The sequence below is a fragment of the Leiobunum rupestre genome, chromosome 11 (assembly GCF_980474605.1).
Source record: "Leiobunum rupestre chromosome 11, qqLeiRupe1.1.hap1, whole genome shotgun sequence".
NCBI classification, from domain to species: Eukaryota; Metazoa; Arthropoda; class Arachnida; order Opiliones; family Sclerosomatidae; genus Leiobunum; species Leiobunum rupestre.
In genome coordinates, this window is record NC_143394.1 from 52,204,838 (window position 1) to 52,219,407 (window position 14,570).

The 14,570-nt window shown below is 34.9% G+C and overlaps 2 long non-coding RNA genes across 2 annotated transcripts; both read right to left on the reverse strand.

The window, feature by feature from the left end:
- Positions 1-1,329: 1,329 nt before the first annotated feature.
- Positions 1,330-3,066, reverse strand: LOC149923278 (uncharacterized). The gene is made up of 3 exons (XR_016477276.1): positions 1,622-3,066; positions 1,490-1,551; positions 1,330-1,424 (listed from the first exon to the last, which is right to left on the reverse strand). It is a non-coding gene; the product is annotated as an uncharacterized LOC149923278 (long non-coding RNA).
- Positions 3,067-3,503: 437 nt separating this feature from the next.
- Positions 3,504-9,888, reverse strand: LOC149923279 (uncharacterized). Its single transcript, XR_016477277.1, has 3 exons — positions 9,812-9,888; positions 8,558-8,710; positions 3,504-3,705 (listed from the first exon to the last, which is right to left on the reverse strand). It is a non-coding gene; the product is annotated as an uncharacterized LOC149923279 (long non-coding RNA).
- Between the last annotated feature and the right edge of the window lie 4,682 nt (positions 9,889-14,570).

Below are 14,570 nucleotides of genomic sequence, written 5' to 3' on the forward strand. Positions count from 1 at the left end.
CTTGGCGTCCATATTTGAATTGCCCAATGTGCCAAGTCTAATGACCAAGGGGACACTTAGTCTTGATTACCCCCAGGGTCAGAGGTCGGGACCCTTTCGCTGGCAGTCGGTAAGGCCCGCACACGTCGCGCAAGATCCAAGGTCAGAGACCATAAATAAAAATAAATAACCACTTTAATTTTGACACATTCAATTTTTAAAAGCAATATAAGAAAAAATACTTTAACATGAAAGCATCGATACCGATGCACACATTTCTGGTTTTATGGCAATTCTCAATTCTTGGAATAAGAGTTCGAAATTAATAATGAAACTAAGAAACTTTATGGGACTAACATTTGGGAACGGGCGGCTTATGACAATGTCTCAAAAGAAAAACAGGGGAAGAACTATCGAACCAAGGACAAAAAAAGGGGGTCGGGGAATAGAGACTATGCGCACTAGTCTTCTAAACCAATTTAGGGACGACTCTGCTACAGTGCCTGGGGGCACCTTCGCGGAGGCCAAAACTTAATATTTGGGCATTACACAGTGGCGTAGCTAGGGGGCGGCGGGAGCGGCCCGCCCCGGGTGCTACCCGTTTGGACGTGATTTCGGGGTGACAGCCGACCGTGAAAAAATAAAACTTACATAAACAAGAGACTATTAAGTAGCACACCATGATATACGCCCCGGGTGTCACCCATGATATGATATCCACCCCGGGTGTCACCCCTGTTATGATATACGCTCCGGGTGTCACCCCTGTTATGATATACGCTCCGGGTGTCACCCATGATATGATATCCACCCCGGGTGTCACCCCTGTTATGATATACGCTCCGGTTTCACCCCATGATATGATATCCGCCCCGGGTGTCACTCCTGTTATGATATACGCCCCGGGTGTCACTCCTGTTATGATATACGCCCCGGGTGTCACCCCTGTTATGATATACGCCCCGGGTGTCACCCATGATATAATATACGCCCCGGGTGTCACCCCATGCTATGATATCCGCCTCGGGTGTCCCACATGCTATGATATCCGCCCCGGGTGTCACCCCATGCTATGATATCCGCCTCGGGTGTCCCACATGCTATGATATCCGCCCCGGGTGTCACCCATGCAAGCTACGCCACTGTGCGCCTTTCAGACGCTCATGAAGTTATCCGTGTTCAGTTTAATTTAAGCCAGATTTTATACAGTACTATTAGTAATCCAGGTTTTATGAAGGTTAACGTGCCATATCTGAATTAGATTTAGAGAAAATTCCACAAAGTAAAAAAAAAAATTTATCAAAGGTTACAGAAATGAAACAAAAATGTATTTATTTCTAAATGCCACAAAACAATTTGAGTCAATAAACGAACTTTGGTAGGATCTTGTCATCAATCACTAATTTTTGTTTAAAAGGATAACGATTTCACCAGATTCAGCTACTCTAATGGAGCGAAAACTGTATGACATATATTATTTATTTTATATTTATCCGTTTGCTAATCTTACTTTTTCGAGACATCAATCTTCCTAAGTTTCCAAGCTTTTTAAAAACATACCTTTGTGATTGTCTAGAAAAATAAATGACATAAATCATCGGTTGAGGGTTTAGAGATTTTACGTCGAGCAGAAAAATCGTACTCAAGTGGTAAATGTCTTCGCAGCATTATTAAATGGGTACGTTTGTAGACGTAGTCAGATGGAGTTCATTTTGAACCGTGATTCGGTGATTTCTTCCTCGCCGATTTCACGCCCTTTCAACAATTACTTTTGTCTAGACAAGAAACCAACCTTTGACAAAATAAAGTCGTATTCCAGCGGACAACTGAATTAAAAGTCGTTAGATGACTTGGGCCTAGGGTGCTGCCTTAGCTATTAGTCTAGCTGATTAATATTTTTATTATAATTTAGGTCTCTATAATTATTTTCATTATATATATATTGATCGAGGGATGTGTAAAATCGATAACTGTATTCTTTGAATTCAGATTTATTTCGGATTTAAACTATCGGGTTGGATTTTATACTCATTGATTTATAAAGTAAAATTAGATTAGAGTTAGGTTGAATGTATTGCCTGAGAGAAAAATGGAATATAATGGTAATAAAAATCAAGGCCCAAGTCATCTAGCAACTTTTATTGCCTTTAATTCAGGTGGCTGGGTTAACTCGCGTAGGTGAGTGGTGACATTCTATTAACTTTAACCTATACATGTTTTTTTTAGGTTTGGAGGGCTGGAAAAAACCATTATTTTAATTAAGTTATTATGTTTAAGTAAGAAAGTGACTTAAAGAACAAGGCAGCCGTGTTTTAAATTAACTTGTACCCAAAGACCAACGGATTGGACAGAAAACGATTATTTTTGCAATGTACATTAACATGCCCCTTTGTGAGCTCTAGTGCCAAGTCCGTAAGTTTTTCGATTTTGGTATCTGTTTGAGTGTTATTTTTTAAAGTAGATCGACCAACGCCATCTAGTGATTGCTTAAAGTATTTCGCGAAGGTTTATTAATTCTAAATGACGAACACTTTCGTTGGCCTATTTACTGGCTCCCAATATCGTGAGACAGTCAACCGGACAGTCGACTAAGTAAAAGTTTATGGGCTCCATTACTAGGGTGGGCCCCAAAGCACCACATTGGCTGCATTGGCGTATTTACGCCACTGTCGTACCGTCATCATAACAAGTATCTTATGTCTTTGTGATCGTAACAAAATCTTCGAAACTATCTGTAAAACAAATGTTGGCATAAATGTACTTTTTAGAAGTGCAAAACAAAACTATGTTTTGGTATAATATGTGTTTGCTGAAACGACGTGGTGGACCTTTAAATAAAATACTGTCTATGTTTATAAATACTTTCAAGAACGGATAAAAGTAACTGGGAACCATGGACTAATTAACAACAGGGACGGCCCAGATCCATAACATTTCCCTATAAAGACCACAAATAAAAGTGTTAACGCGTTCAGCAGCGTTGCCAGGCAAATATTTTTTATCCTGGTGATTCAAATGTCATAAACAGGAAACTGATTTTTAACGGTTTTAGCGGTTGTGATTTGAATTTTCAAACGTCTCTCATAACCATCCATGTTATCACGTTAAATAACTATAATTATAGTTATTATTTTAGTATAATTGGTATAGTTAAATGATACGTTTTCCACCTCCGATTCTAAGATAGATTCGAAATTATCTCGGAAATTGTTCATCATAAGAAAAGGTAAACAACTATTAAGCCTTGGTACAATCATTTATATTTATGAATAATATTATATTATGATAATAATAATTACCGTAACAAATTTGGGAATTGATTCCAGACGTTAAGCAGAATATTTTACTGTATGTACGATCGGAAAAGCTCGACATTCGAAATTTTTACGACGATTAATTTAAAAGACTAAAATATTAGCACCGCATGGTAATCTCGTGGCTCAACTTTTAAATTTCAAGCATTCCAAGGAAGCTTCTTTCCCTATTTTCTCCCCCCCCCCCCCCCGCTTATTTTGAATCACCAGCCTATACAAGCATTTCCTGTTATGCCCGCGAATACCGCTAGAGTGCGTCGTTGCTTGTTCTTTTTACTTTTTTTCCCGGGCCGGACCGTCCCTGTTGTTAATTAGTCCATGTGGGAACAAACGAAATAGTTATCCGTTTTTTCCATGGTGCGCTCTTTTTCGAATTTTTAAAGCGGAGCTTAAAGGAGAAATAGGTCGCCATCTGTGGGTCAAAAGAACTGTATAAATATTTAATTTTAATAATTATAAAAATATAATAGTGATGCAATTAAATATTAATTATTTTTAATACATGGTTTGTAACTAATATATAATTCGTAATCTTAATAATTGCTACAAAATAACACACTGAATACCGGGGTGGCGGAGTGGTTAGCGCTTTAGCATCGTAGCGAGAGGATCCGCGGGTTCGATCCCAACTTGCGGCACTGGGTGAAAAGTCGGAACTACTTCTTTCGCGTTGAGTTCGAAAGTTTTATCCCCACTGTTTAGGATGGTTTTTCCCTGAGTTCTTCGGTTTCCTTTTTACATAAAAACTTGTAGAGGTTAACGGTTATAGTTAATGTAGCGAGCTGTTAGCTCACGTGGCGTGGAGGGCTAGCCACCACCCTCCCACGCCACCTGTTTAAAGTTATTATAAGTCGCATGATGACTTGGGCCTAAGGTGTTGCCAAGGGTATTAGCCTTTTTTGTAAAAAAGATTTAACATTAGAAATTCCTTTTTTATACATAAAACTGACATATTAATATTATTTTAATGTAATGTTTAGTGGGCTAGGTCTGAGAAATAAAACGTAGATCACTCCACTACACCATAATGCCATGTTTGTTGGTTCTCAGTTGCTTCGATACGTTCTTGATTCTTTTGGAAAAAGGCATTCAATAAGTCACAAGATGCTAAAATAAAATTTCACACTATCGATCGCAGTCGACAGCAAATGGAAAGCTACGCTACTTTGACCTTTCTGGGCGACTTCAGTTAGCATTCCCAAAAGAATATCCGTCTCATAAGAGAAAAAATCATTGTGGTTTTAATGAAATTTCCTCCAAAATCGTTCTTTTCGCAAGTTTTTTTCACCGATCAACGAAACGGCATAAAGAAGCGCGATACAATTGGGGGTAAAAATGGGCGGTTTCCGTAGTAAATTATCGTTTTTGATATAATTAAATGAAATAGTTAAATGAAATGACTAAACGAAATGATTAAATGAAATAATTAAATTAAATGATTAAACGAAATAATTAAATGAAATAGTTAAATGAAATGATTAAATGAAATGAATAAATGAATTAATTAAATGAAATAATTAAATGAAATAATTAAATGAAATAACTAAATGAAATGATTAAATGAATTAATTTAATGAAATAATTAAATGAAATGATAAAATGAAATAATTATATGAAATAATTAAATTAAATGATTAAATGAAATAATAAAATGAAATGATGAAATGAAATGATTAAATGAAATGATTAAACGAAATAATAAATTAAAATAATTAAATGAAATAATAAATTAAAATCATTAAACGAAATAATAAATTAAAATCATTAAATGAAGTAATAAATTAAAATCATTAAATGAAATAATAAATTAAAACCATTAAATGAAATAATAAATAAAAATCAATAAATGAAATAATAAAATAAAATCATTAAATGAAATAATAAATTAAAATCATTAAATGAAATAATATATTAAAATCATTAAATATAATAATAACTTAAAATCATTAAATGATATAATAAATGAAAATCATTAAATTAAATACTTAAATAAAATACTTAGTGGATTAAATGTTAACAGATAAACTCGTACGTTTTTAGTAACCTAAACACGTATTTAATTCAATCCTCCGAATATTGAGGTTCTAAATAGTAAAAACGAGAAAAGTAATAATTAATAAGCTTCTGACTCTAGAGCATTTATTGACTAGTACGCTGAAAAATTAATTGGTGGTTTTTGAAAGAAAGCGGAGAAAAACACCTGAAAATTTAACTTATTTTCGTCTGGCCAAGAGCAAACCAAAATAAATAGGATATCGTTCTCATTTATGTTTAACAGCTGATGTAAAAATTTACAACACTTTGATTAGCGAAAAGATGAAGAACCTAAAATTTTAAAACGATATTGTATACGAAGTCTTTGATTTTGTTGAGGCGAGAAATTTCTACACTTTGAATTCCAAAATATAATTAATTTTATTATAATTATTATGGTGGACGTTAATCAGCTGACGTAAAATTAAACTATACTTTGATCTTAGACGAAAACCCTCATTAATATATTTCAAAATTAATCTTTTATAAAAAGTCATTTAATTTGTACAAAATTATGTACACATAAATGTTTTATTGTTTTGCAAAAAGACTTAAGCCAAAACCCAGATGTAAATTTCACTATTTTTGGAGAAATCTACCATAATTATCGAATCCGTGAAAACACAAATATACTTCGAGCTTTTATCTTCGACAAAAAGAACTACCAACCAATGAGTGAAATGATTTGAATGATTTTGTTTTGAAGACGTGAACCGAAATTTGGGGGCTTACGGGGTCACGACCCCTTTTATTTTCTACTTAGTATGGAGATTAATTTTATGAAATGCACGAGCCTCACTTCGGCTTCAATTCTTCAGAAATGCAAATGAAAGTCGACGGCGAAGGTTAACTTTATTCAAGCAAACTTTAATTCAAAGCTAGGTCGTCATAGAAACCGTATAAAGGATTACTCTTCTTAAACGGCGCTGCTAAATTTACATTTATTTATAAATATAATTAACGTTAAACTACCGTCAAGTCTGAAAGGTAAGAAATTGGGTCTAAACTAAACATATTCTATCGGAAATAGCAGAAGTATGTAGAAGGAGGTAAGTATTACCTTCCAATTACTAAACGCTTATCTTCACGGGTAAGCCTTTTTCAGAATGAAATATTACCAGGAATACATACGTTGAACTAGGAATGGTTATCCTGTCGTATTCCCTATGGGAGGATCTCGGGGACCGTTTTCGGTGACCTGTCTTCTCTCTTTAGGAGTTTTCACCTCCTATTTTTACAACTGCAGTTTTTAAGCCAATGAAACTCGCGAAAATGACTTAAATAAACGGTCCCCTAGATAGAGACGGAAATTCGGCCGAGATAAGCATTCCAAGTTCGAGGTATGTATTCCTGATATTACGCAGCAAAATACCTCGTATTGTGTTTCTAAATCGATTACAGCGGGGAAATATGATTTATAAATCGGAAAGTATAGTTTATAAATCGGAAAATATTGTTTAAAAATCGGAAAATATGGTTTAGAAATCGGAAAATATGGAACACTCTTAAAAAAGTTGGGTCAAATATTTTGGGTTGTTTCAATTTTAACCCAAAAATAGTCCAAAGTGACTAGTTTTGGGTTATTGCTTTTTTTTAAATTTGTGCTGGGTCGAATAACTGGGTCAAAAGGTCTAACCTAAAATCTGGTTGATGTTTTAAACCCATTCTGGGTTGTTATTAACTGTTTTTGGGTTACATCCTCTTTCAACCCAAAACTGGGTTAACAAATTTGCGCGAAAATTAATTATGACGTCATAAAGTTGCTCAAATTCCGTCAATGGCATATTTTTGGCGCAAAAGCAGCGGCGGCAGTCCGACAGTCCGAGTGCTGATTATAATATTTTCAATTAGCCTTTTAGGTTTACATAGAGCCACGTAGCGGCCAAAGCAAGAAGCTTAAAAACTACTGGATTTTCGTCTGCTAAGCAGACGCTTTGGTCTTTAATTAAGTAAAGTAGTCTGCTTAGCAGACGAAAATCCAGTAGTTCATGAGGTTCTCGCTTTGGCCGCTACATGGCTCTATTTAAACCTAAAAGGCTAATTATAGGGTAAGGATTGTTATTTTAAAGGGAATATAACCTTTAAGAAGTATATTGTACATCAGCTTTATTATAAATATTTAGGGTAAAAGTCCAATCTTATTCGCCGTTTCAGTTCAGTATAAACTATCCCAACTAGTAAGGATAGTTAAGCCTTTGCTTGAATGGTTCTTTATTCAAAGGGTTATTTGACAAGCCACAATCATAGTATTTTATCTAGTTTAGGCTAAGTTATATTCGTTGAATCCTGAATAACAAAAAACTAATAATACAAATTGTTATGTTTATGTAAAAAACTATTTAACCTACACCGTATTATCTTATCAATTATACACGCTGACCGCAGACTATAAATACGACGGGTCATTTTAGATAAGCATCAGTCGACTAGATCTCCTTTTACTCTTTAAACCATCATGTAAATATAGTCTTCATTAAAAAGCTATTTTACATACCTTAATCTTGTCATGGTTATTATGTTGGAACACAACACAAATAAATAGCCCTATGCGCAATTACACAAGCAGATCGTGTTTTAGTAAACTCTTCAATTTAGCAAGTACGCCTAGATTGTGGAATTAGATACATGGCATTGTTAACATTATCAAAAATGATAATACACAATAACCAAAAAAAGAGCCCAAATGGGGTTATTGTTGTAACCGAAAATGGGTTCTTTGGGTTAAAAACGAGCCTAAGTTGGGTTATTATTGTAACCCAAAATGGGATGGTTGTAGTAAAACAAACTCAAATTGTGTCATTATTGTAACCCAAATTGGGCTATTATTTTAACCCAAATTGGGTTTTAACACAGTTTTGGGTTTTTATTGTAACCCAAATGGGTTGTTATAGTAACACAGATTGGGTTGTTTCGGTTATTAACACGGTTTTGGGTTACAAATAACAACCAAATTTGGGCTATTCTTGCAACACAACTTTGGGTCAAAACGTAGTAACACAACTTTGGGTTGGACGTTTTAACCATTTCTGGGTTAAAATTAAAATAACCCAAAAAGGGGTAGGGTAAATACTGACCCAGTGTTGGGTTAAAAAATAACCAATTTTGGGTCGATTTTGACCCAACTGTTTTAAGAGTGAAGAGTACTAGTAGACTTGGTTTTCTAAATAAACTAATCTGAAAATCGTTAACCAAAGCTAGTTTTAAAAGCAATATTCGTAGTTTTTGATTACCTGCTTAAAATTGACACAATAAAACATCACAAAAAGTTATTAATGCAGAGTTTCTTCTCTTTATTGGTCCTTGAGAAACGATCCTAGAAAGAAAAGTCCAGGAAAGGCGGTGACGTTCCCTTCATTTTGACCTCGCCAAGGAATCGAATTCTCCTGTCTCGCGAAGAGAACACAAAGTAAACAAAGGTCAAAGGCAGAAAGTCTGGAACAGGCCGCATATTACGCTGAGGTTGACATGTTTTTCAATGAGCTCAAGAAATAATGACTAAAGAGTCGATAGAATTTGCCTCAAACTCGAGGCCTTTTCCTTAAATAATGTGTGTCTTCTTAGAGGCTTATGGGCCGGGAAGTGCTTGGGTCTTCAGCAGCCCTATTAAAAGCATATTTGAGTAGAATCGACCCTTGTAGGAGGGTGCGGGCTGTACACTCCAACCAGCTTCCCCAACACGTTTTCTAGAGCTGCCATAACCTGTCCATTTCTAATAACTCTAATCTCTTTCATATTCAGATACAGTAGAGCACGCTAAGAAAATGTATGGTAGATAGACGAAACTATGGGTAGTTTATATTCACTTCATACCTAGAAGTCTCAAATGAGCTAGATTTAAATCTATTTGATATATTTTAAATGTTTAAAGAAATGTATAATCAGAAGAAAATAGGGGAAGTACGTATCTGTAGCTTTGAGCTGTAGAAGGCGTCGTGTGACCCACGAAAACACCTTTTTACGCATAATTAACCAAAATGAAAAAGTAGTTCCACTTTTGTTTTGTTTCAACACGGCGATAAACGACGAGAGTAAAGACGCCTTAGCTCATTTAGCAGATAATGAAAAGGAAAATATGTTACGATTGTTCAATTTGATAAAAAAATTTATTATTTAAACGATGTATTCATCCGCGATTTCCCGCCAAACCGTTCTGGCGCGAAAATTCGTGAAAAGTGACGCCTTTCCAATGCTGACTAGAAGCGTACTTCCCCCTATTTTCTTCTGGTATAATGTAAAAGAAGCGAAGTACACGTTGAAGGGTTTCGCGGAAGGGAATTGAAATCTTGAGAAAGAGTTTGACCTTCAAAATATCATTACTTTTCTATCGTGTTTCTTTTTGAAAAAACGGTGTCGTTTCTAGATTTGACAACGTTTTTAGACTTATCTCCGAGAAGGGGCTTATTCTAGAATTCTGTAGTTGCGTACGCGTAAAATTCTATTCTAGGTAATAGATTGCGAGACAATACTAAAGAACGGAATCTTACCGGAGAAAGTGTCAACTTAAATTTTCTCTCTGATGCTTTTAATCCTCTCTTAGCGAAAGAATGGAGGTTAGGCAAGAGCGCTGGATTGGGGAACTTTCTCATTAGCGCCCAGCGAGAACAAAGATTAGCGCGTCTGTTCCGTTCACACACGCTTATCAAATTTGACAAGCGTTCATTGTGGATAAATCCGCCCTAAGTACCCCCTTAATGCCTTTGTAATGAACTTGTTAACAAAAAACTTCAATTACCCTAAGCGAGATTCATCTATTGATTAACTCTAGTTGGTGTTATTTTTAAAATGCCACCGGGGAGGAACCATTCACCCCTTCCCTACTTAAACAACACTGTCAATTTAATATTTCTTTGTTATAGGTAACAATTGATTGATTGATCGCTCGCGAAACCGATAACGCCGTTTTCAATTAGTCGCTATGTTTAAACCGCCTGTTTATGGCTTCGAGCTGATTGCCATCGAGTATATTACCTGCACGCGGTTTTTAGAAAAGAATTGAATGTGCATTTTTATTACGATGTTTTTTAGGGAAATCAGAAAACCTTTGCGTAAGAATATTCGATGAGGAGTCCCAGAAAGGACTGGTACAATTTGGGTAAAGATAGCAATACTCATTTACGGAATTTAGAATTTGATTGATTCAAGTTCCCGTTTATCAGTGCACCTGTTCGTATTATCACAATTTGGATAAATATATTAAACCGCGTATCACCTCGACTGAAAGCAAAAATTACGTAACGTTTTGACGAGTATTTTAGAAAATATTGATTTATACATTTGAAAGGGTAAGTCATTTCTATGCACGTATTTCATAAAGGTTGATATCTTAGTTACTATTTGGTTTCAAAATTCTTTATGAAATTGAAGTAACACGTTAAAACAAAAACGAAGTAATTCATATTACTTGGTTTTCGCTTTCAGATGACCATTATATTATATCGATTTCTCTTCTAGAATTTTTATCTTTCTAATGTTGCCACTCAGTATACAGGGAGTAGATGATTAACTGTATATATTTTATAAGAGCTTTAACGTAAAACTGCTTACTATAATCACAAGTAACATAAAATTTTACAGTATGACACTTTGCTAAATATTTTACTCAATCTTTAACTAACGAGTCAAGATGTTTCGAAGACCTGGTGTTGTTGAAAACTGTAAATAGTTCATTAGGGTATTTCACGAGTATCTAGATATTCTGCCATTAATATTCTTTCTTGAGATATGGTCTATTTATCCACCGAAACAACTACACGTGGAATTATGTTAATCCACAGTGGGGATTTCCTCATTATCCCCAAGTACAACTTAGCAGGTTTGGTAAGGGTCTTCTTACAGAGCCATTTCTCTTTCCAAACTGTCTTTCTTCAAAACGAATTAACCTCAATCCTTTGGTCGATTACAGCTGTGGTTGGTTCCAGCTTGATATATTCACACATCGTGATGTTGTGGAATATGTAACCACCAAGTTCCCTCTTCAGTGACTACCAGGATCCGCAGACCTGATAACGCTTGAACCAGTACGAGTAAGACAGACACCTGTTACGAGACAGAAATACTTATGACAGAGTAAGCTTCTTATTTCTGTTCATGATTATCCGTCTCCAGGAGACATGACTCCTGCTGTGTCTTATTCTGAAATTTAGACTTAAGTCCGTATAAATGTGTGGTCATTTAAAAAATGGCGCTTACTAAACATTTAACATGTGGACGTTAGGCAAGCGACGAGCTTATTAATATTTTTATTATGAACTTATGGCTTACAACTTGTTCGTGGCAGTGACGATGAGACAATACACCAGGCATAAGAATCAACATTTAAGTTTATTTAAAAGAACATACTTCAAGGAGGTTACAATCAGTGTTTCTTTCAGAAAATTTTCTTCGGGGGGGTTTCCCAGACATCCGGGGGTGCCGGTATCCAGTGGCGAGCGTAGCACTCCATGCACGCCTGGCAGTGGCGTCGGAAAAAGGGGAAGCTCCGGGGGGGGGCGATAGACTTTTACCGGGGGAGCTTCGCCCCCCCGGAGAGATGCCTGAAAGAAACACTGGTTACAATATTTAGCGAGGGGCTAACCACTCTTAGAAAGTCTGTACACCGGATTACGCTAAGATTACCACTGCCAAAGGCAGGGACTTCAAAGATTACGCGTAATCCCATTAGTACAGTCAAAGGTACGGCTCTGTACACCGATTACGCGGAGTGATCAGCCCCTCGATATTTAGAGCTCATCTTTTTCCCCCTTTTCCACATCTGCTGCGCGTATATTGGCAATTTGCCGGTTTGGTCGTGGAAGACGTCAACTCAGTTTTAGAGACTTTTAGGATTTTTTTGGGTCGCGCTCTAACCTCAACCACTTGTCGTATTTTAATTCTGTAAACGGATTTAAAATCAGCGTGTTTCACTTCATAGGCCCGTCTTTTCACGATTCATAATTTAATCAATAACGCCGAGAAAATATAAGTTTTTGAAGCCAGGAAATTACGGTTTCGAGGCATCCATTTTCCCTCTTAAGTTTCAGATTGGCGCGCATGCGCAACGGGAACGGGAGAAAGTCGGAAAAAAATTGCGAACTTACCGACACGGCTTCGTTTTGATGGCCGTTTTGATGGCGGTTTTAATGCCGCGTGCCCGCGTGAAATGTTAATTTTCATATTCTAACATGTTTAAACATAATGATTTAAAACGAACAAATCTTCGATGATAAGAGGTAAATAATATAGTTGGCTTTCATTTCAACCTAAGTTTTGTCACTTTACGGTATTTGGTAATTCTAAATCGATTTAAATAAAAGTTAGGTTAAAATTTTGGGCCTTTGGTATTATCACTGCCATAATTTTGGAGCCCGACTTTTCGGAATTTCGCCTGGAATTCGGTAACAGCTTCATGTAAAAGCACCGTGATTATCGTGATATCGAATATAGGGTACGTATTATCTTTGGTGGAACTAAACTATCAGTATTTTTTGAATGTTTAATTTTTTGACAGCTGTTAAGTTTGACAACTAATAATTTTCGAGCTTTAAAATTTGAAATGCCAAAGAAACAAAAGCAAAAGGCAAAACGACGGGCGGAGTATTTGCGCAGTAAAGGTAATAATTTTTATGTGGTTGAACTAATATAACAATATTTTTTGAGTTTTTAATTATTTTTCTATGCAGGCCTTAGTTCGGCACTTTTATTAGAGATACTACAATCATGTAATTTTTAATTTTAGAAATCACTAATTTTTAAAAAAATTATAAAATTGAAATGTAATTCTTGTAAAGCACCACGTCTCATAAATGGGCATATATTATAACAAAAACAGTTCTTCGAACCGAAAAAACAGTTTAGAGCTCGTTAAATGTGCAGCCTTAAAGGGACATATTATTTTTATTGTTGATTAATATGTCAAATTTATTTAAAGTATTAAAAAATATTCCTATGAACTACAGAATGACGTCATTCCACCTTTCAAATCACAGTCCACTGCTCCTCAAATTTTTAACACAAAATCTTTGATCCAATTTTGCCCACAAAGGTATCCATATTTATATTTATTTTCTTCCCTACACATTTAACATTAAAATTTTAAAATGTATTATTATTATTATTTTATTTTTTGTTGCAGATTATTGCAATAAATAAATAATACATAATAATAATAATATTTAAAATTTTTATGTAAAATGTGTAGGGAGAAAATAAATATAAATATGGATAAATTTGTGGGCAAAATTGGATCAAAGATTTTGTGTTAAAAATTGGAGGAGCAGTGGACTGTGATTTGAAAGGTGGAATGACGTCATTCTGTTGTTCACAGGAATATTTTTTAATACTTTAAATAAATTTGACATATTAATCAACAATAAAAATATTATATGTCCCTTTAAGGCTGCACATTTAACGAGCTCTAAACTGTTTTTTCGGTTCGAAGAACTGTTTTTGTTATAATACATATAGAGAACACATCTGATCGTGAATTCCAATGGGAATTTCTTAACTGATCTACTTCTTAAGATACATACTCAGATAATCAAACAGGTATAGGCGCATTCACATATTGCCTACAGGGAAATATGCAAAAAGGGGCGAAATCCACCCGAGGTACCTTCCTATTTAATAATTTTTGAGGTAGATGGTGACACTATAAAGTTTATGAAAAATAAACTTTTTTAAAAAGTTATTAATTAATTATTAATTATAGTACTTTAAATCCCTATTAAAAATATATAATTTTTGTAATTTAAATTAACGATTAATTTTAACAATTGTTAGCACTCTCCGCCATAGCTAGATGGCACTATAATACAACTTTAAACTATCCAATCAGGGAAGATAATTTTGTATTTTAAATCTCAACAAAACCGTCCTCCATTAAAAAGTGAAAACTTTCAACCAATCATTGAAAATTATGACGTCATGTTGCTATCAGAGCGCCATCTACTAACAAATAACGCCATCACCACGTTCCCTCGGATGAATTTTACCCCTTTAAAGTCGTCTTTGCCCGTCAAAAATTGTAAATCGATCTATTCGATGCAGATTTCAGAACCTTATTACGCGTCCATTTTAGTAAATAATTAACACATTTAAAAAAGGTTTTAATTTTAGGCTAAAGCGACTGTTTTTCAAAATCATTACCTAACGTAATGATTGTTAAAACCTTTGATTTATGTTATGATATGTCAAATAAGAAACAGATAATAAATTCCGTTAAAGAAAACGGATGAATTGAATTTTTCTATTTTTATTCAAATTACA